The sequence below is a fragment of the Rousettus aegyptiacus genome, unplaced genomic scaffold (assembly GCF_014176215.1).
Source record: "Rousettus aegyptiacus isolate mRouAeg1 unplaced genomic scaffold, mRouAeg1.p scaffold_m13_p_7, whole genome shotgun sequence".
In the NCBI taxonomy this organism is placed as follows: Eukaryota; Metazoa; Chordata; class Mammalia; order Chiroptera; family Pteropodidae; genus Rousettus; species Rousettus aegyptiacus.
This window is the reverse complement of record NW_023416310.1, coordinates 71416779-71441511: the sequence shown is the minus strand read 5'-3', so window position 1 is coordinate 71441511 and position 24733 is coordinate 71416779. Positions and strand designations below refer to the sequence as shown.

Genomic DNA, 24733 nt, shown 5'->3' with positions numbered 1-24733 from the left:
CCCCTGAGTGCCAGGCCCTGGCCAAGCTGACACCTCGTGGTGTCCATGGTGGCTGTCCAGGCTTGGCACTGGCCACGCAGGGCTGGAGCAGGTAGGGCAGCTCAGACTGAGCCACTCGCATGGATGGCCACGGCAAATGCTGAGCCAGAGGAGGGACAGGAGCAGGGGCTGCACCCACTGGGTGCTGGGCGTGTTCTCTGGCGAGCCCCGTGAGAACCATGCGGCTGCTGGAATCTGAGACTCGCTTTCGGTGTTTCCCAGACGAAGCCGCCGTGAGCATCGGGGGCATGCCTTCTTGTGCACGAGGGGCAGTGTAGGCCCAGAGACAGAACTCTTAGGTTGGAGGGATGAGAATTTAATGTATTTATAGATGCCGAGAGATTGCCTTCCAAATCGGGGTACAACTGTTCCCATTTCCTATGCTATTCCTAAGCCATTCCCATTGGCTATTCTGGACACTCAGTGAGTGAAAATTATGCAGTTGAATATAGGGTTTAAAATATCTTATTAAAATACAGAGCATCTGGCTTATGTGTATAACGCTATTATCATTTTAGAGACTATTTTCTCTAGCACCCGTTGGATTGCCTTTCCTGAGCACGTAGTGTGCTGGGCGCTGTCCTGGGTGCTGAAAACGCAGCCGGAAGCCACACAAAGGCATCTTCCATGTGGTGCTTCTGACAAAGCGGACGAGCTCACGTCTGACAGGGTAACAGACAGTGACCGGGTGGGCGGTGGGTGGAGGACAGCGGATGCGGCCTTGGGACGATAAAGAAAGCCTCTCTAATGCAGTGACCTTTGAGCAAAGATCAGAATGAGGCAATAAACATCAGAGGATCGATGACATGTTGGCTAAGCGAAAGGTATATTGTATACAAAACATTCCATGCATCGCAGCCCGTGTCTGGGAGATAATGCCCTCGGCTCCTGTGTTCCACACAGCTGGCTCCTGCTGCAAATGATGGAGGACGACGCATCTGGACTGACCCTGGACCCCGACTGACCAAAGTGAAAACGCTTTCCAAACTAATGAACGATAGGGTTTGTTTTAACGAACTGTGTACACAGCTATGGGCTCGTTCTGCTCTACCCACAATGGTAGTTGTCAACCCTTCATTAGCACAAGCTCCTGTCCAGAAGTTAAACCTTGCTGGTTTAAATCTTCGTGGCATGTGCCCCTTTGCCCGCATTTGAACAGTGTTAACATTTTGTTAAGCTGTGGTGGTCTTGTTTTGTTCTTCGATGGTATCCATTCTGATCTAAATAAAATAAATGCATCAAGCGCCAAAGATGTCGAAAGGCCAGGAGTGAGATTCGTGTGTCTCTGAAGCCTTGCATGTGCGAAGAGGAGTTTGATTTTGGTTTATTTGTCTTCTGTGGACTGAATATTCGTCCTTCCTGTAGCTGATGCCACTGAAACATGACACCCAGGGCACGCTCACCCGTTGGTGGCCTTACCCTGAGGTTGTGCCAACCACAGGTGGAAACTTACTCTCAAAAGCCTTCTGAGAAGTTCTTTAACACAGGGGAAGGCCAGAAAAAACTCACTTTGAAGTTCAGGAAGCAAGACTATTTTCTGCAACAGATGAGCTGCTAGAGATTACGCATCCTTTCAGCCGTCCTGCTTTCTAAGGAATGTTATTATTATTATTATTATTATTTTTTGCTGATCAAGTGTCCGATTGGCTATTCTGGACACTCAGCGAGTGAAAATGTGTGCAGTTAGGAGCTGGGCTATTACTTGGCATCTTTTGTTCATAATGCTGATGATTACAATGAATGTGATATTATCATTCGAGGCACATTTTTCCTTAAAATTCTGTGGTATTCTATTAGTGCAATTCAATAAAGACATAACACGAACATAAAAAATACCGCGTGATGCCTCATGTACTTCAAAGTGGAATCTATACACTATACATAATATATTAATATATTGAGTTATATATTCTATTACATTCGTGCAATGATGTGGTTGTTTGATTATCTCAATCCTTGGAGGTATAGCGTTGGATCAGACTGAATGAGCAGAAACCCAGTTTGATTGTTGAAATAGCAATCAAATCTCACATTCTGGTGGGAGTTGATCCGCGGGAACGTCGCTCATTAATGAGGTTGGAGCTGGGCTTCTCGAGCTTTTGCACGTGTAGGAGTCAGCGGGGATCCTGTTAAAATGCAGAGTCTGACTCGGGAGGCCCGGAGCGGGGCCTGAGAACCTGCATTTCAAACCAGCCTTCAGGCGGTGCAGATGCTGCTGGCCCGAGGACCACGCTCTGAGCAGCAGGGGGTTAGAGCTTGGAGCCAGGGGTGTGCAGTCACATCTCGGGGTTCTGTCTCTCCACAGCGGAGTGGGGCCCGGCAGCGTGCGCGTCCAGACTGGTTCTCCTTTGCTGCACCTGATTGGCTCCTACTGTGTCACGTGCCCAGCCCGTACCAATCGCTGTTGTCAGTGATTGGATTGTGTCTCCCTTCCCCCAAAGACTTTGAAGTCGGGCGCCCCAGAACCTGTGGATGTGACCTGATTTGGAAATAGGGTGAACCTTAACCCAGTATGACTGGTGTTCTCAGAAAAGGGAGAAATTTGGACGTGTGGCCTTTCTGGAATAACTTTCGGGGAGAACATCAGATGAAGCTGAAGGCAGGGGTTGGGGTGATGCAGCTATCAGCGGAGGATGCCCAAGATTGACAGCGGCTCCCAAAGCTGGGCGGGTGGGGGGACCTGGAGCAGATTCTCCCTCGGAGCCCCGGGAGGAAGCTGGCGTGCGGCATCTGGCTCTCAGGATGCCGGCCTCCGGAGGTGTGAGGCGCCCGACGGCCGGCCGCTGCTGCCCGCGGGTGGTCCTTCGCCATGGCCGCCCCAGCACCCCCGGTAACGCGCCGCCGGGCTGTCTGTGTTTACGCCGTTTCCTGCTCCCTGCGCCCCCCATGGGCCGCCCTTGGGGGGAGGCCTGCCTCCTCTCCTCTGCAGACCGTCCTCTTCCAGGTGTCACAGGTAAGCGATGGCCCCCAAACCAGTGGTCCTTCAACCCGAGTCACCTGAGGGGCTTCTGAAAACATGGGTAGCTGGGCCCAGTCCCCAGTAGGTCTGGGGCGGGACCCGAGAACCTGCATTTCCGACAAGCCCCCGGGCGATGCTGCTGTTGGTCTGGGGACCACCCTACGTCCGAGCCTCCCCTGCCCGTGGCGCTCACCTCTGGACCCTGCCGCTTACCACCTCGTGGTATTGATTAGACTCCCTGCTTTCCCTCACAGCCACATTTGAGCCTCCATGAGTTGCGCTTGCCCCTCCTCGCTTAGAACACAATCGACACGAAAATTGCCAAATTGGTGTCTAGATTTGGAAGGGAAGAGCTGAAAGCCTCCCTGCGGGCTGTCGGTCAGCAGAGGCTGTGGAAGCGCCCTTTAGCCACGACGGCCTTCCTTTCAACAGCGCTAATGCCGGTCCCGTTCGCGTGCACCCTGCGGGGCTCCCCGCAGTTCCCCGGGACCCAGCCTGATGCACGGGCTTAGAAAATAAAATTGCACGTGCTTTTCCTAGAGATTCAAAGGCTGGAGCATTCGTGCAAATGCTGTTGCTGCTCAAGAATTTGAGGGAAATGCGACTCTTCCTCCTCGGCTGGAGCCAGGCCTAACGGCGCCACGGAGGTGGCCTCCAGCCCCGGGCTGAGGAGGGTGGACCCCATTCTGTCCTCAGCCCACGGGCGCTCTCCCCGCACGCGTGGCTGGCAAATCCCTCTGTGCCCCTGCCCTGTGCTCCCTTCCCGGTCCCGGTATCACAGCTAAGATGAGAGGCTACGTGGATCTCAGCTGCGGGAGAATCCTTTCACTGCAAAATACTTTCCAAGGGAACGAGAGCTCGGTCAGCAAATCATCGAGTCAGCGTTTTGTTTCCTCGAAAAGGACTTTCTAGTTTATCATTTCAGACATTTCCTTTAGGCAGGGGAGGTGGATATGGAGGGCTGCGTGCCAACACGGACTCGGTGAGAGAGGACGTGGAGGAAGACCTGTTGACGTGGAGGATGCGCTAGGTTGAGCCAGTCCAAGTCCTCGTTTTCCCATAATGCATCCTTGCCGTGGCCTTCCCTGCCTCGCTGACGCTGGGCATTCGTTTTGGCCAATGGGGTGTTGGCGGAGGCCACACAAGAAAGAATTGGAAGTTTGTGGTTGGGCATGCACTCTGGACCTTGACTTCCTGCCACTGACAGGAGAAGAGTTTTGTCTGAATAGCTTTGCCTCTTTGACCTGACCCCAAAACGAACGCACAGGGTGCAGACAGAGTCTGCATCCTAGAGGCGGGAGGGGAAGAGGCCAGCCAGACCACCCGCCCAGAGAAGCAGAGGTCCCCAGACGAGCCTTTCCCAGGTCGACAAATGTGTGCTATTTTTCTTTGCCACTGATATTTCTGTGGGTGTTCGTTAGGCGGCAACAGCTAACTGATACAGAGGGCGAAGACCCCAGAGAGGAAGTCGGGAATGCAAAATGCCACTTAATCACCTTCTTCAACGTGCCTAGACAGGCCCTGTCCCCATATTGGAAATCGGAGGCTGGGGCATGGCTTTTTCCAACACCCGATTCATTTTTCCTTCTCCCATTATGATTTCCAGGATAATGATGTCATTAAACCGCTTTTAACACTATCACATGGTCCAGCGATGGGATCGTGATGAACACTTTGGCAGGATTTCAAAACCGAAGGGGAGTTTGTGAGGTGCGTTTATTTATGAGGAGAGGAAATGGCTTGAAGGTTTAGGTTTTCAGCTATGAAAGTTATAGTGCCACAGGCTCAGCTATGCAGTTTAGTTCTTAGCTGTTTTCACTAATATCTCGTTAGTACTTGACATCGAAATACCCACTCGGTCAACAGCCACAATGGAGTTTTTCTTTCCTCGCTGTATGTGGAGCTGTGGAGAGAGAAAAAGAAAGAAAAAAATGCTCCCTACTCTTCGGGAATTTATAGTTTAGAACCACTAAATAGATCAATTATCCATTTAAATGCTGAAAGGACTTATCAATGGACTCTTTAGTAACTTTATTTTTATTTTATTGTAATAATTTTATTTATGTTAGTTAACTTATAAAATATAAAAAGGCATCAAAAATAGATTGCCAGTAATTCCACCATTTAAATCACCATTGTTAATATTATGATGAAGAACTTTTCAGACTTTTTTTAAGGCATGTGCATTTTTTATGTACTTTTTTAAAAGAAAAATAGTATCACCGCCTTTTTCACTGAATGTAGTAACATGGCCATCTTTCTGTATCAATAATTATTGATCTGTAGCATAATTTTAATGGCTGCAAAGTATTTCTTTGTATAGATATGCCATGATTTCTTTCATCAATTTTTTTTATCAATAGTCATTTATGTTATTTTCTGATTTTCTCTATTATAAAGAATAATGCGGTTAATATCCTCTTACATTTATCTATGTCAAGTGTGCCCCTTATTACCTTAAGACACTTTTCTATAAAAAGAATCTTTAGGTCAAATTTTGTATTACGCATGTGCTATAATAGGGTAAACTGACTTCCAAAGGTTTCGTTTTAAGTGCTATCTCTAAAAATTTAAGTATTTTGATCGGCTGGTCATGTCACAAGTGAAACATGTCATGTGTCTCAGTCTCTCTCTTGATGTCAAAGGTTATTCTTTCCAAGTTAATAAGCCGGCTCTAAAAGCTCGATGTCCTTGTGACTCGATCAAGAATGTTGAATTTCTGTCTTTCAACTAATGTTCTAAAGTAAGTCCCTTCTTACCCTGTATTAAGTTGTAGTCTACCAGAGGAACATCTAAACATATTCAGAAAAAAACCCCACAAAAAACGAGACAGAGATTCTATCGTATCAGTCTCGCGGTGCTATTTAGGCTCTCGCTTCCACTGCCCACTTTATGCATCTCCCCCCAGCTCGCTGTACCCACGATGGCGATTGCTTTCAATAAGCCAGCATTGATCTCCAATCACTAGACACCTCTAAATGGCCGGGCAACCCCACCGGGTTGAAAACCGGCCTCTAGATGGGACCAGTACCATCTGTTTGCAGAGTCCCCACTGCTCTCCAGTGATTTATTTTTATTTTTTTAAAATAATTTTCTATTTTTCAATTACAGTTGACATACAATATTAGCTTCAGGAAATAGACATTTATATAACTTACTAATGGATCACCCTGATAAATCCAGTACCCATCTGACACCATACACAGTTATTACAATATTATTGACTACATTCCTTATACCGTACTTTACATCCCCATGACTACTTTGTAACTACCAATTTGTCCTTCTTAATCCCTCCCCCTTTATCACCCATCTGCCAACACCCCTCCCATTTGGCAACCATCAAAATGTTCTCTGTATCTATGAGTTCGTTTCTATTTTGTTTGCTCATTTATTTTGTTCTTTAGATTCCACATATAAATGAAATCATGTGGCCTTTCTCTGTCTTACTCTCTTCAGCACAATACCCTCTAGGTCCATCCATGTCATTGCGGATGGCAAAATTTCATTCTTTTTCATGGTTGAATAATATTCCATTGTCTACAGGTACCAACTTTTCTTTATCCATTCATCCATTGATGGACACCCAGGTTGCCTTCATATCTTGGCTGCTGTAAATAATGCTAAAATGAACATATGGATTCACACATCCCTTCAAAGTAGTGATTTGGGTTTCTTTCCTCTGTGGGTCTCCTTCAGCCTCTGGTCCCTTGGAAGGGGCTCTGTTGGAGGCCAAGGTCAGCCCCTGCCTGTGCCCTGACCAGGGCCACAGATCATTAGCACTTGTGCTGGGCTTGGAAAGCCTAAGCCTTGATCTGAGTCTGGCTGCTGCTGGTGCTGGGCTTGGGGCTGCTTAGCAAGAGGTATGGGGCACACTGAAGCCGGATGCTGCTTATTGGGAGTTCATGAACCTTTGAGAGATTTTAGGAAACTCTGCAGCACTAGCTAAGACCGGCTGTTTGCATGATGAATCCACTCACTGGAAGCAGTTTGGGCCAGCCTGCACGTGCATGGGGCGGGGGCTTAGGAAATCACCAAAGTGGGGCCAACAGTGTTAACTAGGTTGGTGGAAACTCGGTCTTGGCCCCCACCTGTGCCTGCGTGCCCTGGCTGGGTGGGGGGAGGGCTCAACGAAGGAGCACTAGCTTCTGCCAGTACTTCTATCTGAGAGGAAGCTGCCCCTCCAGCTCTCGCTCTGGAGCCAGACAACTCGGTTCCTCCTCGTGCGTCCCTGGTGCCTTCTGAGCTGCTGCCCCAGTGCTGGAGCTCATAGCGAGTGAGTCTGCCAGCAGGTGAGTCTGTGTGCGGCCTCTTTAAGTGGAACGCCTGGTGATCCAGCCACCCTCTGGTTTTTACTCAACTATCTATCATCCCCACTGGTTTTTACAGCCAGAGTTATGGGGACGTCTCTTCCTGGCACTGGAATCCTGGGCTGGGGACCCCGATGTGGGGTTCTCAGGGGGGACCTCTGCAGCTGATATATCCTTCCTGGTTTTTTACTGTCACACGTGGGTGTGGAACCAGCCTGTTCCACATCTCCGTTCCTCCTACGCATCTCAAGGTGGCTTCTTCTGTGTGTCCTCAGTTATAGGGCTTCTGTTCAGCTAGACCTCAGGAGGTTCTCAATGATGGTTGTTCTGTGGTTTAGTTGTGATTTGGATGTGATCGTGAGAGGAGCCGAGCGCAGTACTTACCTACTTTGCCATCTTGACCAAAATTCTGCTCCTCGGTGGTTAAGGCTGCTTTCCCACATACTTTCTCTGCTTCGTTTTTATGGGCCTGTGTGTTTTGTTCTAAATATCTTTTCTTCTGGTTTAGAAGAAAAGGCTATTTCATGCAAATAAGGGACACGCGATGTGATTTACACATGCGCTGTATTTCACAGGGCTTTGCAGAGTGAATGGATCTGAGAAGGGTGGAATTTCTGCTCCGATGGGGGGGCTTTCACGGGGCCTTCTGGTTTTTCTTTCCTCTGTGGGTCTCCTTCAGCCTCTGGTCCCATGTACTGTGTCTGACTTCAGGAAAATGAAAGCTGCTAAAACAAAGACAAATATAAGAAAAGTAAAGGAAAAGGGGGACTAAAGGGAGCTGCGGTCTCCGCCCATTGTGTGACAAATGGGTTCCTCTCATCCTTCTCGTGGTGTAAGTGAACCCTGCTCCCCACCCCAGCTGGCTCCTATGATCCCATCTGGGGGGCTGTAGGGTTGGCTTGGGCAGGAAATCAACCCCTTCCTTAATCCAAGCAGCATCTGCAGAAGCCAGTGGTTTTTAGCTTGCTCCGCTGGAGGACGGAGATTGCTATTATCACAACCAGTCTTTTCCATCCCTGTCTCTTGTTTTTAAGAGGCGAATCTAAAGCCTAAGGCACACAGAGGTCGAAAACAAAAGGATGGGGAAAAAGACCTATCAGTCAGGTACTACCAAAAAGACTGCTGTACCTAGATAAATATTAGACAAAATGGACTTTAAGACAAGCAGCATGATAAGGCACGGAGCTGTCTGCATAATGGGAACAGGTTCCGTTCAGCGAGGAGACGTGGCCGTTCTAAATCTGGATGCACCTAACAAAAGAGCCCAGATGAAGCTGAAAATTGATGGAACTGCAGGGGAAATTAATAAATCTACTCTTACAATTATTTCAATTATTGATAAGTTAATCAGATGAAAAACGAGCAAGGATATGGGAGATGTGCACAAATCACAATATTGGCCTAACAGACCCACGCAGAATTCTGCCTTTAGAGCTAGAGAGGCCAAGAACCCATAAGCACCCACAGCCATTAATCATGCAGTTACTAGGCCACACAGGAGCCTCAATAAATCTTCCAGGGCAGCCTTTACACAGCTCGTATTCTCCGATTGCTCCCCTATTAAGTTAGAAGCTAATACAAAAAGACAAATTAAAAAATGCTCACTCGCTGGGAATTTAAGAACACACTGCTAAATGACTTATGGGTCAGAGAAGAACCTTAATGGAAGTTTCAAAAGAGCCAGAAGTTGATTCTTTGGGAAAAAAAAAAACAAAAAGCAAAAAACAACCAAACAAATCAATATAGACAAATTTCTGGCAAGTCGATCAAGAAAAGAGAGGAACAGACCAGATAGATAATGTTATAAATGGAGAAAGAATTATAATTATAGATGAGGCTGAGGTTTAAAATTGAGAGAGTACTGTTAACAAATGCAGTTGACCTTTGTCATTCATGAGATCTATGTTTTATAAAGTCACCACGAACTCTGAGTCAGTGAGGGCCAAACCAGAGCTCCTGGGAGAAACATGAAATGTGCTGCCACCAGCCTCAGGTCACAGTTTTTTCATCGGCCGATCAATATACAACCTCGCTTTGTGTGTGTTTCTGCTTAAGGACACCTCGCTTAACACACGCTGTTGATTCATTAACACCGAGCTCACGGCCAACGGCATCGTAACTCACGCCCGAACAAAGCCCGTCGGACACGAATGTTTTCTCTGTCATGTCCATCGCAACTGTCTTGTGCTTAGAAATGCTAGATAGCTCTTTAGCACTACGGTTGGGGGACATTTCAAGCAGCAAAAAGCAGAAAAATGCAAAAAGTGTGACTCTAAATAGACTGCCAAAAGGACGCTTTTTTTTTTTTTATAGTATGAGAACTGAAACAAGAAGGCTTAGGGCTCCCTTGTTCGAACTCAGCCAGGAGCGTGTGCGTTGGGTGTGATTTTTTGTGCCATTCTGTACAGGTTCGCGAATGGCCACAAAAGCTCTGCAAGTGTGGCTTTTGGGGTTCCAAATAAGTTTTAATGTGCAGGCAAATCCGGAAATATAGATATTGATTTTGTGATTAAGGAGAATAAACTATACGTGGCAACATTTTTTTCTCGAAGACGTTTTCTTAGAGCAGTTTCAGGGTTACAAAATTGAGAGGAAGGCGAGAGGTTCCCCCCACTCCCCACGTAGACACAGCCTCCTCCATGATCAACATCTCTCAGAGGGGAACCTTTTTACCAAGGTCGAACCTGCATCGACACATCATAATCACTTTAGGGTTCGGCTCTCGTACGTTCTGTGGGTTTGGACAAATGCGTGATGACGTGTATCCATCTTCTAGTGTCGCACAGAGTGGTTTCACTGCCCTAAGGACGCTCCGTGCTCCACCTGTTCACCTCCCACCCCCAGCCGCAGAAACCACGGATCTTTTTACCGTCTCCACAGTTCCGCCTTTTCCAGAATGCCGCAGAGTTGGAATCATACAGTATGCGGACTTTTCAGATTGACTCCTTCCACTTACTAATACCTATTTAAGTTTCCTCCATGTGTTTTCATGGCTCGATGGCTCACTTCTTTTCAGTGTTTTATACTATTCCTACGCCTGGATAGACCTTGGTTTATCTGTTCACCCACTGAAGAACATCTGGGTTACGTCCAAGTTTGGGCAGTTGCAAAAAAGCAGCTGTAAACATCGGCATGCAGGTTTTGTGTGGACGTATGTTTTCAATTCCTTTGGGTAAATACCAGGGAGGATGATCGGTGCATCATATGGTGAGCGTATAACTAATTTTGTACGTGGCCATCAAACTGCCTTCCGCCGCAGCGGCCCCATTCTGCATGCCCGCCAGCGGTGACACAGTTTGTCGCTTCGCATCCTTGTCAGAACTTGGTGGTTCCGGATTCCGTCTATTCTAACAGGTGTGTAGTAGCATTTACCTGATGACATATGACGTGGAGCATCTTCTATATGTGACGTGCCATCCGTATATCTTTGGCGAGGTATCTCTATCTGAGGATCTTTGGCCAGGGTCCTCCTTTATTAAGACAAAGTGAAACACAGCTGAGATGATCTGAAGGTTTTCATCCAATTCCTAGAATCTGCTGGAATATACGCTTCGTAGGGCAAAAGCTTGTGTTTTAGTCACTGCTGAATTTCCAGCACTGAGAATGGTGCCCAGCACGTGAGAGAAGCTTGGTAAGTGTTTGATCATCGAATAAGACACGTGCATGGGTTTGGTCCAGGTGCGGCCTGCGGGCCAATGCCGGCCCTCAGTCTGCTATTATGAATAAAGTTTGATTGGGACACAGACACACTCATTTATTTACCTTTATCGATGCGTTGTCTAAGACTGCTTTTGAACTGTAATGTCAGACTTAAGTAATTGCAACTGAGACCATCTGGCCTGAAAAGCTGAAAACTATTTACTTTCCGGCCCTTTACAAAAAACTCCCACAGCCCTGGATTAGTTCGCCAGGTTAGCAGGCGCCCGGAGGGAGGCGGCACTTGCGGAAAGAAACGGCATCCGTTTAGATTCTTCGGCACTTCCTGTCACTTCGTTCATCATTTATTTTGTCAGACATTGTTCCGAGGCCTCAAACGTTTCTGGGTGGCTAAGGAGCCAGTGTTCGGTCTAGTGGGGTAGAAAGGTGTGTGATCCGGGCCCACAGTTCTTACGTGCAACTCCAAAATTCGGGAGTTCTGCAAAGTAAAGCTGTTTAGAACTCCTTTGCCTGCAAAACCTGACCAGAACGCATGAGAGGCCATTTATAATCATTATTTTCCCACTTGGTCTGAATAGTCACGTATTTTCCTGTAGGAATATTAATGGGTTTGATGTAGGATGCTGGCCCAGCTCCTTTGGGGGTTTTAACGTAATATCGAGCATATGCGTTGCATTATCTTTTGGAGCCGCAGAGTTCTGGATTCCCAAACCCTCCTGTCCCTGAGGGCTTCAGACGAGCCACAGTGGCCTCTAATGGCAATGTGACATGCTGTAGTTATCATCCAGTTGTAAACAGAGTGCTCCACTCTGAGCTGGGGAAGGACAATCCTGTGACCGTGATGGGCTGGGGGACTCGGGGGAGCCGCCTCAGCGGGCATCTGGCAGCTAAGCCCCGGCCACTGGCAGACATTAGGCCCTCAGGGCAGTTTGGGGCGAGAGGGAGGGAAGATAGGAAAGGCATGCTGAAAGTGAATTTCTAATTTTTCCTAGGGTCGACTCTACCTGAGGCCCCTCCTGCTATGAATTGACCTCATTCACCTCTAGGCAAAATCGTGGTGTTGCTATTATATCAGTCTCCTGTCCGCCCCCTTCCGCCTGCCTTCTCTTTTTTATGGGTGCTTCCTCTCCCTAATATCTAGTCATCTCAAGTTGGAGAAGTTCTCCGAACCACGCTTGGGAACTGGCTCTGCTGAGGACCCTCGGGCCCCTAGAACGATAGGGAACACACCCCCACCTGTGTCTGGGGTCACTGGCTCAGGGGCGGGCATGCAGGGTGTGCTGACTGGGGGGCGCAGGGGAGGCGGGAAAAGGGGGTACCTGGCATTTTGGTCCTGGTCGTCACCGCCCCTGACCCCCGTAAGAAGGCAGGGGCCTCAGCAGGTGCTCAGAGGGGCCGAGATGCCGGGTGAACGAGATGAATGGCATGGTCAGGGTGCGCCGGAGAAGCGGAAAGATTGGAAAACAAAATGAAACGACAAAGCCGATGCGATAGCAGAAATTCCTAAGTCATCCATCATGCCTATGTTTGCTTTTTTTTTTTTTTCTTCTCACTTGGGTTTAAATTATGCTTTCAGAAGGTAGTCATTTTTAATGGGCTGATTGAATAACTTCATTGACTTGAAAGAACTTTCTGCCAACTGCCTTTAATTGCTTTCTTTACCTTTAAATCGAAGGTGCTGATGCCCAGCTCTGGATCTGCTGCAAATTAAGTGACCGTCCTGCACCCTCGTCCGACATCTTCAGGGTAAGTGGATTGCTTGCATTCCTGCTTAAAAGTGTGACCCGTTCGCAGAGGGCGCACCTGCCGTTGTGGGTGATCAGCTTTCTTGGGGAGAGGTGGATTTTCATGGGTAAGCAGCTCCCGTGGAAAGCCAATAAAAAGGACCAAACGCAAAGGGAGAGAAAGACAAGGGGACGTGTTGGTGGCTGGGATGGGAGTCGAGCATGGTGACTGCAATCGTTGCTTTTCTCTTTCTGGCTTTGATTCTTTCAAACGTCACGAGAGATTGCTCTCCTGGGTGTAACCCTTCTGCAGAAGTGTCAGGACAGGTCTTTGTGGCACAGGGATGGGGGACGACGCAGGCGAGAGACACCGCTCAAGCAAAGACCCGGGGTTGGCCGTGACAAAAGGCACGACTGGGTATGATTAGGGCATCTCAAGGGGCCGACGGCAGGTCTCTGCGTCCAGGCCAGTTTTCCTCGATTCCGCAAAGGAGCGTCTCGTGAAACACCAACCCCATTGGAAGGTCAGTTTCCAGGGACCCTGAAAAGCAGAGAACACGAGTTGCTATCACGCACTATAATCTAGTTAGAACAAATTGCCCAGGCGTGAAGGTGAATTAGCTGCCGAGATGCCGACTGGCAGGGCCTGCTCGGTTTGGCGATTGCCATCTGCTCACTTATCAGGATGATAATGATGTGGAATGACCTTCCAGCCCCTCTCTAGGCTAGTACGGAAGTGTAAATATATTTCAAAATCTATTAAATGATTAAAAAAAACACAAAACTTGTGCGTCTTGGTTCAGTTTGAATGAAAGGAATTCAGAACAAAGTGACAGACTAGACAGGGACAGTGGGGTGCCCGAGTGAGGGGCAGTGCTTAGGGTGGACACTCCAGTCCAGGCTGAGGCCTTAGATGAATGGGGACAGCAGAGAAGAGAACACATGACGGCTCTGAGAACAGAGGGGACGGCGAGTCCCCTCCTGTGGGAGTCGCTCCGCATTCCGCTCCCTCTCCGCTCCAGCTCTTGCTGCCCTCCGCCGTCCTCACCTGATGGCCCGGGTTCTGTTCTCGTCCTCACTGCGGGCGTTGTCAGTATCAGAGGACCGTCTTGAATGCGCGCGCTTTGTTCACCTGCTCTCCCTTCCGAGCCCTGCGTGTTTCCAGGACGTCACCTGTTGCACGCAGCCGGCACCTCCCGAGTCTGCTGCGTCTCCAGCCGCGAACCCAGCCCTAGGCCCGATCTCCGCCCAGTTGCTGGGCGTGGCTTCTTAGGGACCCGCCCACTGTCGCAAAGCCCAAGTGGCCTGCGTCCCAGCAACAGCCCATTTCCTGCTGATGTATTCCATCGATGGGCTCATCATTCACAAACCTCTGAAATCCTATTTTTCTGCCTGTCGGCTTCTACATCCAATCATGCAGGAACCTAAGTTTTAGGTTTAAAACTTTCTTGATTTCATCCTTTCCTTATGAAACCTTTTTTATTGAGGTATAACACAAGGACACAGTGACGTATGCTGAGCTCTCATGTGCGCGCGTGTGCGTGTGCGTGTGGCCGCCTCCTCATCAAAAAATTCAGAACGTTTCCATCCTCCAGGCGGCTCCCGCGAGCCTCTCACCAGCGCCTCCCTGACCCGTGGAGGTAACTGCTCCCCGATTCTGCCGGCGTGGATGGGTTTGGCTGTCTTGCATTTCACGTGAGCAGGGCTGTGTGCTACGTAGTTCTTTGCGTCTGGCCACGTTCGGTCAACGGGATGCCTGTGAGTTTCACCCATGTTATCATTTTTAACATTTAAAAAATGGCTTTACAGGATCCCACTGTATAACCTGCCCTCATTTCTGTATCCACCTGTTCGTGGTGGGCATTTGGAGCTAAGTTGCCGAGCTGCTCTGAGCATCCTGGTCACCTCCGTGGTGCCCACGGGTATTCGCTGCTATAAGAAAGGAGTTGCTGAGTGGGCGTCTGTTCAGAGAGTCCCCCTAAACAGTTTCCCAGAGCGGTCCCCTGGTCCCACGCTCCCACCAGTGGTTGAAAGTTCCCTAGCATTGGCTTGTGTCCAGTAATGTTTTTGAATTTCTTAAATAATTTGTACAACGGCAAAAAGCACAGAGGGGTGATGAGGAGGTATCCATGGAAGGGAGCCGTCAGCACCTGTCAGAAACTCGGGCTGATGAGCCACCCCTGGCTTTTCCCCAGGGTGAATTTCTCTTCTTGTTTAAGTGTTAGAGAAAGAAATCAAATTAATATCTCCACAAGAGCATGGCCCCATGCCTTACGGCTTATATTTAAAGATTAAACATCATCTCCTTATACCACCCTCATTAATTGACGAGGTTCTAGTACTCTTAGTTACCTAAAACCCTTTTAGGGACATTGTAGAATGTGAACAAATAAGTAAATAATTATAATGATAATGCCTCCTGAACCTGGGGTTGATGAAAATAAAGCATTGACTGTTTCGGGCTATTTGTTCCACTGACTGCAAACCATAGCTTTATTATTAATGAGTTCAATAAGGAAAAACTTTGGAAGAATCAGAAATAAAACTCAGCACTTGGAGGAGAACTTCGTATGATCAATGGCATCAGGCACCAAGGTGGCGAAGCCACCTGTATATAGACAGTAGCTGGAGACTGATCTAGTGCAGCTTGAGAAGTGTGGCTCCGGGGCGGACACATCTGTCCCCATCCATTTGTCCTTAGAAAGTCACCTCCTGGGGTTGCCGTGGCCGTCGCAAGCTGTGAGGGGGCCGGCTGGCCAAATCTGGCCTGCCGCCTGTGTGTGTGCGCTTTGGGAATGATTTTTTACGTTTTTAAATGGTTGTGAAAGATGAAAAACCCCAAACCGACCTCCTATTCCTTCTGGCTCCTTCTTCCACGGTGCTGACCTCCGAGCTGACAGTGACAGCTAGGGAGTGTGGCAGAGGTGACGAGAGGGACGAGAAACAGGATCATTCTCCCTCCCGCCAGAGGTCCTAAGAGTAAAGCCTGCCCCAGCTGACAGAGGCAAGAAACGAGAGATTCGATGAAACTAGAAAATTTTTATACCTTATTCCTGAAAAAGATACTGTTTGTTCGCATTTTCTGGAAACAACCCTGACATCTCCGGGATCTGCCTGAGGTTTCATCAAGGAGTGAGAAGAATTAGTCAAGAAAAGGAGTCTGAAGGGCCAGGACAAGAAAGGATAAAGGTGCTTCACGTTTGCCATTCGGAGACCAGCTCTTTCGATAAGTCTCCTACACGAGTTTTTCAAGAAGGATGGGAATGTTTAAGCCACGTGGAAAGTTCATTTTCCTAATTCGAGAGCATCATCGCTTCTGGGCTCTGTGTGGGAAGGCGGGGCTTAGCTCAGCTCCTCCGACCACCACCTGAAGAGGCAGATTTGACAGCTGCATAGTCTAATGACACCTAGCAACCCCTAACAACCCCCAGAACACGAGGAATTTACAGGAGCTTTACTCTGCGGGGGCGGGGTGGGGCGGGGGACATGTCTCTGGGTTTCTTCACAGGTGGTAAGAGGTTCTCCAGGCTCTGTGAAACCGTGCATGGAAATCGTGTGTGCTCAAGCACTTTTTTTTTTTTTCTGGTGGGAAATGTAACCATCTTTTTCTCCAAAGTGTCTCTGACCTTAAAAAAAAAATCAGGAACCGAGGGGCGGATCAGTTGGTGATAAGGAAGCAAACGCTCCATCCGCGGCAGCCTTGGGCTTGGGGTGACGCCAGAGGGAGCTGTGCACCCCAGATGACGGCCGGTGGAGGCGGGGTGGGGGGGTGAGGGGGTGAGGGGGGCCTGCAGCCATGCAGACCCCACGGCCACGCCCGGGCTGCCGGGCCCCCCGCGCCCTCCTACTGCATGTAGACACAGAGGGGGTGACGCTGGGCAGCGCGTTCTCTGCCGCCGAGGGCCCCCTGTGGGAGCTGATGGCGCCTGGGGTGGGGTTCCCCTGGGCACGGCTCCTGTCTGGCACAGGAGGCGTTTCCTGTGCTTCAGGACTATGGACACGAAGCCCTCGAGAACGGCGGTTTCCCTTCTTTTTGTTGTTGTCTTAGCTCTGTGTGTGCGTTTGTGTGTGACACACACGTCTACAACTTATTTCAAATGTGCCGTCAAGCTCTATTTTAGAAGATGCTCAGACTTTTAAAAAGCACCGATTCTGAAGCTCAGTTCAGTCCCTTTCTTAGGATAGAGGCTCGGTAATAATTTCTAGAATGTTTCCATCACAGCTTCCACATCACAGACAGAGCAAAACGAAAGAAAGCAAAGAACAGCCAGCGAGCTGGCCAGGCGCGCACCCCGGCCCCTCCGCACAGCCGCCGCCCGGCCACGGGTGCCTCTGGAACCCGGAGCTCTGCCGTCCACGGCTGCCGCGAGCCGGGCCCATATCTCCCCAATCACAGGTTTTTCCTTCGCAAACGCGGTCTCTTCTGGGACGAGGTGAGAACCGCTCAGAAGAATGCTCACTTTCTGCCTCTCCGACCTCTGCGCTCTTGGCTGAGGTGCAGTACTGCCCGCGTCTCAGAAACAGGAGGGAAAAATGAGAGTTTGGCCGTCTGGGCAGCTTCGTGCTGGGGGCAGCTGGCCTCAGGGCTGTCTCCACCAATTAGAATATTTTCTGGACAGTTTGCTTGAGAACTAGGTCGTAACCTGCTCAGCTTTCTGCTTTTCAGAAAGGCCTCTGATTCTCGCCGTGTCTGTATTTAAGTGTTAAAAAAAGAGAAAAATCTCTCTCGTATAAATACGTGTGAGTCAGCTCTGGAAAAACTGAGTTCATCCTAAGAATATGTAACATCATGACATTAGTTTCCTAAGCATATTTATGCTTTAAGTGGCTTATGATGTTCAGGACCCAACTGATAGATAGGAAAAGAGAAATTAATTCGGTCCTTAATTAAAAAAAAAAGTATAAATCTGTTTATAAGAAAAAATATAAAACCAGACGTCATTGGTGGTATGTTGGGTCCTGGCCTGGATGCAGGGCACACGGAACTGCTTTTATTTCTCCCTGTTAAGCCAGTTCCAGGTCCCTAAACCCCACAGAACTGTCACCAGCGTGGGAGCGAGAAGCTTTAGACCAGCGTGGCTCTAGCGACTGGCGGCTCTACAATCTGATCTGAAACTGGACGCGGAAAATCCGAAGGCCTCGCCCGCTGCCCTTGACCGTGAACTCAGATCAGCGTTCTCAGCCTACGCGGTGGAGTCTCTGGAGGCGCAACAGGAAGGGAACTTTGGGGTTCCGTTTGCCGTCCTACCAGACGCCCCAGGGCCCACAAAGCAGACGTGACGGCGCATGTGATCACGGGCAACCATCTGCCCCTCCAGCGCTCCGAGCAGTTGGACGAAGATGCATTTGTACGTGAGTCATCACTCGACACGGGACGGGGTTGCCGCCTCGCCTTCGCCGAAGAGAAAGGGGACCAACTGCTTTCCATGAGAAAGATCTGCGAGTTTGTTAACCACAGAGTATTTTGAGCCAAAGAACTAGGTAACGGTCAACGTTAGTTCCATAAATAGATGTATTAATAGATTGGTTCCCAGTGATAGGATTCGACAGCACCAGCATAATGGACGTTTTTTAAAGGAAGTTCGGAGCGTGTGTTTCTCCCTTGCGCACTAGCTGCAGAGAACGGTGGTGGGCTGGGGTGGGCAGCGGGTCTGGAAACCACCTCGCGTGGGACATGGATGAAGGACTTCATGCTATTTGTTTGATGAAAGGTAAAGAGACCAGGACATTTGTCTCCCGGCACCTGCAGGAAGTTATTTGGTAGACGAGAGTTCGACAAATGTCTAGGAAGCACCTGCTATGTTCCTGGATCTGCCCTAAATGCCAGGACGTAGCAGAGGACCCGTGACGAGGAACCGGCATTCCGGAGGCGCAGCAGTGGGGCAGAGGATCACACAAATAAACTAGTCGAGCGGTATATTAGGCGGAAGAGAAAAGGGGAGAGGCATGGCGGGGCGGGGCCAGCAAGAAGGTAGCGAGGGGGCCACGTGGGGCAGTCACTCCCAGCACAGGGGCAGCTGGAGTCAGGCCGGGAGGTGGCAGCGCCCCTGAGGGACAGGAGCGGAGCGAGGGGAGGGACAGGTGCTGAGAGGAAGGGGTGGGGCTCAGGCCAGGCGCATCGTGTGAAGCATGATGAGCATGCGCAGGGAGGGGGGACCTCGGGGAATTCAGACTCTGGAGGTGGGGTGGGCGCAGGATGGGCAGAGCTTGGCCCAGAGGTGCAAGTGATGAGCCAGGGTCCCTCCCTGGGGACCTTGAGGGCAGAGGCGCAGGATTCGCCGATGCACCCTCACTTTGGGGCCCGCGCCACGGGAGGACGGGGCTGTGGGACTGAGCCGGGAGCTCAGTGTGGGGGTCGAGGGCTCCGTGTTTCGGTCACGTGAGGGTCGGGAGCCTGCTAGGCAGTGCGGGGAGAGGGCCGCGGGAAGCCGAGTCTGAGATGCTGGGGGCGGGGAACCGGCGGTGGTTCCGGAGGCGGCATCGGGCCCCGCGGGCGACGGTTCTAACAGCACGAGGTGACTGGGGTCGCCCGCGGTGGACGCGTATCCGCGGGGACTCCCTCGCGCTGGGCCTGGCGCCGCCGGAGGCAGCCTTCCCGGGAACTCCTGCAGCACGTGGGGGCCGCACGCGGTGGTTCCCGAGGTCGCCCACCGCCCTGAGACCACCCCGCGCTCCGCCCGGCTCTGCGGAGTCGGCGTTGCCTCCGAGGACGGGGCCGCCCGCCTCCGGTGGTGACAGCGAGGCGGCCCGGCAGAGCTGTCTCTCCGCGGGTCCTTGTTCTTCGGAGGGCTGTGTTCACACCCAGCCGCCTTCTCGCGGCGAGGAACGCGAGCGACTCCCCGAAGAAGTGCTAGAAATCTGCGCAGGATCAATAAGCGAAAAGGAGGGAAAATTGTCACGAAGACGCGTGCACAGCAAGCGAGGCCTCCCGGAGGAGAGGAAACACATGTTCTCCCACGGATAATGAGGGCGACGCTCCTCCCTCGCGTGTGGTGCTCGCCGGCAGGGCGGGCGTCAAGGCCGCGGCAACTTCGTTTAAATGAAAGTCATATCTTGAGTAGCGACAAACGTAATCTCGGGAGGGAAGTCAACTCATGCTCTCACTTTCAATTAGAAGGCGACTGGGTTTTTGAGAAAAAAAATGTTGGCGTTTTGTATCATTTCTTTCTTTCTTTCTTTCTTTCTTTCTTTCTTTCTTTCTTTCTTTCTTTCTTTCTTTCTTTCTTTCTTTCTTTCTTTCTTTCTTTCTCTTTCCTTCCTTCCTTCCTTCCTTCCTTCCTTCCTTCCTTCCTTCCTTCCTTCCTTCCTTCCTTCCTTTCTTCCTTTTTCTTCCTTCCTTCCTTCCTTTTTTTTTTACAGATATCATTATATATTTCAGCCAGAATCATTCGCATTTCTTGCATCGCTCTCGATCTCATGTGCTTTCATTTTCCTCAAAGCATCCATCACAGTTTAAAATGACACTATTTATTTAATTGCTTCGGCGTTCATTGTGTACCTGCCCTCCCCAAAATACGAGTCCCAGAGGATGGAAATCTTCTCTGTCAAGCTAATGGACTTATCAGTATTTCTTCCTGTTTCCTCAATTAAGTCATGTCTATTATAGCAAGTCAGACAATAAACCCAACAAGAAGATAAAAAAAAAAAAGTCGCCCCAAATTCTACCTCCTGCCCCGAGAGCCCACTGCTAACGTCTGAAGGCTTTTTCCCTCTATACTTATTTCAATGCGAATACTTGTGCAGTTTTTACAAAATTAGGATTACGCTCTACATATAGTTCTGTGATCTGTTTCTCTCACTTAAAAACATATTCTACTTTCCATGAAATTTCCTTTTAATTCGAACGAACTTTTTAAACTGGAGCTGGAGAAAACAGGATGAAGAATCAACTTATGCTTATTTGCTTGTTGAAATTTTTGAAGTTATAGCCTCTTAAGTAAGGGTCATAAGATGCCAATATATTACCTGGAAAGATGTTACTAATGAGATGATATAAAGAGACTCAGTGAGAAAGAGAATTGAGGATAATTGTCTCCAAAGGTTGTTATCTGTGGGCTGGGCCAAGTCTAAACCTGTTCTCTGAAACGTGAAGCATGTGTGTGGAACTCGGCCGATGGAAGCGAAAGACGCTCTAGTTACAGTAAATGTCTCCGGGGTCGCTTTATTAAAATTTAGGGAATGTCGACTGGCTCCCGGGGCGGTAAGGCCTGGCGTTGGGGCGGGAGGGGGAGACGTCTGCGGCTCGTGCTTGCTAGCGTCTGAGCACTCGTGTCCCCCCGAATTCGTGTGTCGAAATCTGGGATGGGGCGGTGTTTGGGGATGGGGGCTTTTGGGAGGTGGTTAGGTCAAGGGGCTGGGGGCCTTGTGACGGGATTAGTGCCCTTTTGGGAAGAACAGGAGATAATCAATCTCAGTCTCTCTCAGTCTCTGAAAGAAGGCATCCACCTGTGAACTAGGAAGAGGGACCCCACCGAAAACCCCACCAGGCTGGCACCCCAATCTCAGACTCCCAGCCTCCAGAATGGGGGGAATAAATGTTGTTGTTTAACCTCCCAGTCTGCAGTTTTTGTCACCTGGACCCCATGCACTGTGACCGTGGCAGCAGAGGTTAGGCAGGAGGGAAGGGCCCCGGTGGCCTGCGCTCTGCACTCATGCCCTGTTCATGGGCAGTGCGTGGTGTCACAGTCCGGGGGTCTCCCAGACCACCGTCCGGTCCCATGATCCACTAGGGCTCGTGAACGAGAACAGACGTTGGGCTCACGGTTATGGTGTATTATAGCAAAAAGGGTACAGATGGAAATCGGCAAAGGCGGGAGGCTCGTGGGGCAGAGTTTCCTGTCGTCCCCTGTGGAGCTGTGCAGACAGCACTTACTCCTCCCGGGACGATCACGTGCGACCGTATGTGCGAGGTGTTGCTGACCAGGGAGGCTCGCCTGAGCCTCGGCGCCTCGAGTTCCTACTGGAGGTCACTAACCTAAGCATGGCTGCCCACCCTTGTGTCTACACTGAGTCTCCAGCCCCTGCGCAGGTCAAGCCGGTACTGCGTGACCCACTGTAAAGCACACAGCACAGACCCTCTCGTATGGCCCAAGACGCCCAGGTAAGCGAAGGCAGGACATTCTGAGTTCCCTCCTAGGAGCCAGTCACGGGCCGAAGCTTTCAGAGCAGGGTTCAGACGACCCAGACCCGCTGATCTAACCCTCTCCCGCACGGGCCCCCTTCACCCTGGTGACCTTGCCATTCGAACTGCGCTGGTAACTTCTCCCGTGACATTTGCGTCTTGACTTGAAGTTGGTCCCAGGGCGATGACGGGTCCTGACGGGGACTGCCTCCTGCCCTTCGCGTCTCTTCTCTTGCTCTCGAACCTAATTAAGAAAATACGAAAGGATGTGTTTACGGCAGGTGGTGACGCCCTTCCTGGTGCGTCATAGGCCAAGCAGAGATGGACTGAGAGAGGATCCGCTCGCTCATGCGAGGAGGGAGGGCTGGCTTGTGCTGAGGGAGTGAGGCAGCCCTCCGGGACGGGACGGAACCGCGCGGGCCCGGTGCTGTGTGGATGCCCCGGCACCTGCGTCATTCGATGGACACACATGCAGGTCCCGGTCCCACGAAACACCCGTAAACGTGAGGAGATCGCAATGGTGGTTTGGGGGCCTACGGCTTTCTTTTTATCAGCATGTTATTATTTATCACTTTAGCATTATAGTGGTTCAAATCGTTACTAGGGTCTTCATAAAAAGCACTATTTAATGACTGTCACAAAAATCTTCTCTAAGAAGCTGGAAGAATTTTGCTTGACAAAAATCCTTGAAGCGAACAAAAGGGACACACGTGCGTGCGCACACACACACACACACCTATGCCACACACATGGGCTTAAAGAATTAAGCATGTAACACCATATTTTTAAAGACATCCGATAGACAAACAGCATATGACGAGGTGATCAACCTCATTAGTAGTCACAGAAAAGCAAATCAAAGCCACACTTGTCAGGCTGGCGACATTTAGAAAGGCCGACTGCAGGGAACGTTGGTGGCATGCGCACACACGGCCAAAGCCGGCGGCGGCAGGTACAATCACCGTGGCAGGCCATCGGGAAGTGTCTGGTACTACTGACGACGCCCACACCCCACCATGAGCCATTGCAACCCCAGGGGCGGGTCCTGGAGGAACCTCTTGCGTTTGTTCACAGAACCTGAGAACATGCGTGGCTGCAGCGTTCGTAAGGGCGAGTGATGGGGATACAATAAATATCTGTCACCGGGAGACCAGGCAGATGCCCCACGGTGCAGCCACATGACGGGTGAGGTGCGGTGGTCCCTGTGGGTGTGGGCCCCCTGCTCCCCATTGTAAGTGCCAGGGACGAGAGCCTGATCACGCTTGTCCAGCAAGGCTGGAAGTCCTGGGGTGTTACTATCCCCAGCCCCGGAGAGCGGTCCCCACGCGATGACTGGGGGAAGCCGCTGGGTGAATGACTGGCCCCGCCACCCTCCGAGTCCCGTTCCGTGCAACCTCCAGGAGGCCCCAGTGGGGTGGAGGTCCAGTGGTCCACGGAGCTGCCTTTCTTTCCATGGTTTATTTGGAGATGATCTGAAGAGGCAAAGGAAAATTTATTATTACTTAATATTTATTATCTATTATTATTACCTTTATTTCCCTCCAATATTTGACCCGAGTCCCAATCCTTGTCTCAAGGCTGGCCTTCGGGGAAACTCAGGCCAAGCCTTGTCTGGCACTCAGTTGTCTTTGGGGACATTCCAGCCATCTTTTGTAAACACCCAGGCTTGTCACGCCTCCACTAACAGCAAGAAGCCCAAATTGTCTCTAACTCAGGTGTTTCTCTCAGCCTGCGCTGTAACCTCTTCTTTGCAGCTCTACTGTCTGGGGTATGTTTGGGTTCCAAACAGGACACTCCCAACCGCTTGCAGAGTCACTCACCAGCTCTGGGCACCCTCTGCAGCTCCCGCTGTCCCCACCACAGACCTCCACGCTGCCGGAGGACATGGAGGCGAAATCTCCCTTCTGCCCTCTGGCTTTTAAATACCTCGGGTCAAGCTGGGCTCGTTTCTAAACAGAAACACGCAGTTTAATGCCACCCAAATGTTTCGACAAAGGGCCTTGTTAGACGCTTGTCTCCCCTCGTCGGCACAGCTCAGAAAGTCATGTGACCCCGCGTGTTGGGGAGGACTATCCAACGACTGACAGGATGGTTGATTTTTAAACGAAAAATGTCTGCAAGTAGCCGACCCGAATGGTACCCGATGGTGGACATTCTCAGCACCATGTCTGTGATCTTCTTCTTGGTAGTAGGGAGCCATCAGGTACATGGTTAAGGATGAAATAAAATGAAAACTATTCAGCAAACCTATTTTTATTTATTTTTTACAGTAAAAGCTAATCCAGCTAAAATTATTCTCTTCTGCACCTGGTCACTTTTACTAAAAGGACCTCGAGCTCCCCAGATCTGACTTAGCGGGGTTAGAAGCTGGAGTGTGCCATATCTTTTCAGGTTGCCTTAAGTCTCTTCTGCAACAAGAAGGGTTAAAAGACGGGGTAACCATGTAATTTTTGGGGGTGTCCAAAATGGTAAAATTTTGAAATTAAAAAGTGATGCTAAAATAGAAATAATTTTAAAAATATTTATTTTTTTGGCTGACATATTGGTTTTATTATGTTTTTGGACCTGTCAAATAGTTCTTTCAAAACTATTTTCAAAAATCAATGTTAAAACTCTCCCCAAATCTATATGCATTAAAGGAAAAAAAAAATTAAAATTCTTTATATTCACTATCTGAACACTAGATAATCATTTAACTGGGAAGAATAATTATTCTGGGCGGCTCTTCACGTTATTTCTCTCAGCTTTTTTTTAGGTATAGCGACACCTAATACCATGTCACTGGTATATTTCTGAAAAAGTTTTTCAATATTGTTCTCTTTTATTTTTCAGAAAATTGCCTGCAATTTTCTTCGAAGCGGTTCTTAATGAATTTAAAATCGTTGGCAGCTTCGATCGATTTTTTTCTCAGTCAACCATAATA

The 24733-nt window shown here is 49.7% G+C and overlaps 1 long non-coding RNA gene across 5 annotated transcripts in view; it reads left to right on the top strand.

The window, feature by feature from the left end:
- The window catches only part of LOC118605595, a 62369-nt gene that overhangs the window by 27654 nt on the left and 9982 nt on the right, over positions 1-24733 (top strand). For 3 of the 5 annotated variants that reach the window (XR_004952217.1, XR_004952219.1, XR_004952216.1), the window contains exon 4: positions 558-2676. This is a non-coding gene — a long non-coding RNA (uncharacterized LOC118605595). Of the gene's footprint in view, positions 1-557; positions 2677-12640; positions 12712-24733 lie in introns of those variants that run through there. The other 2 variants (XR_004952220.1, XR_004952218.1) reach the window with 1 other exon arrangement.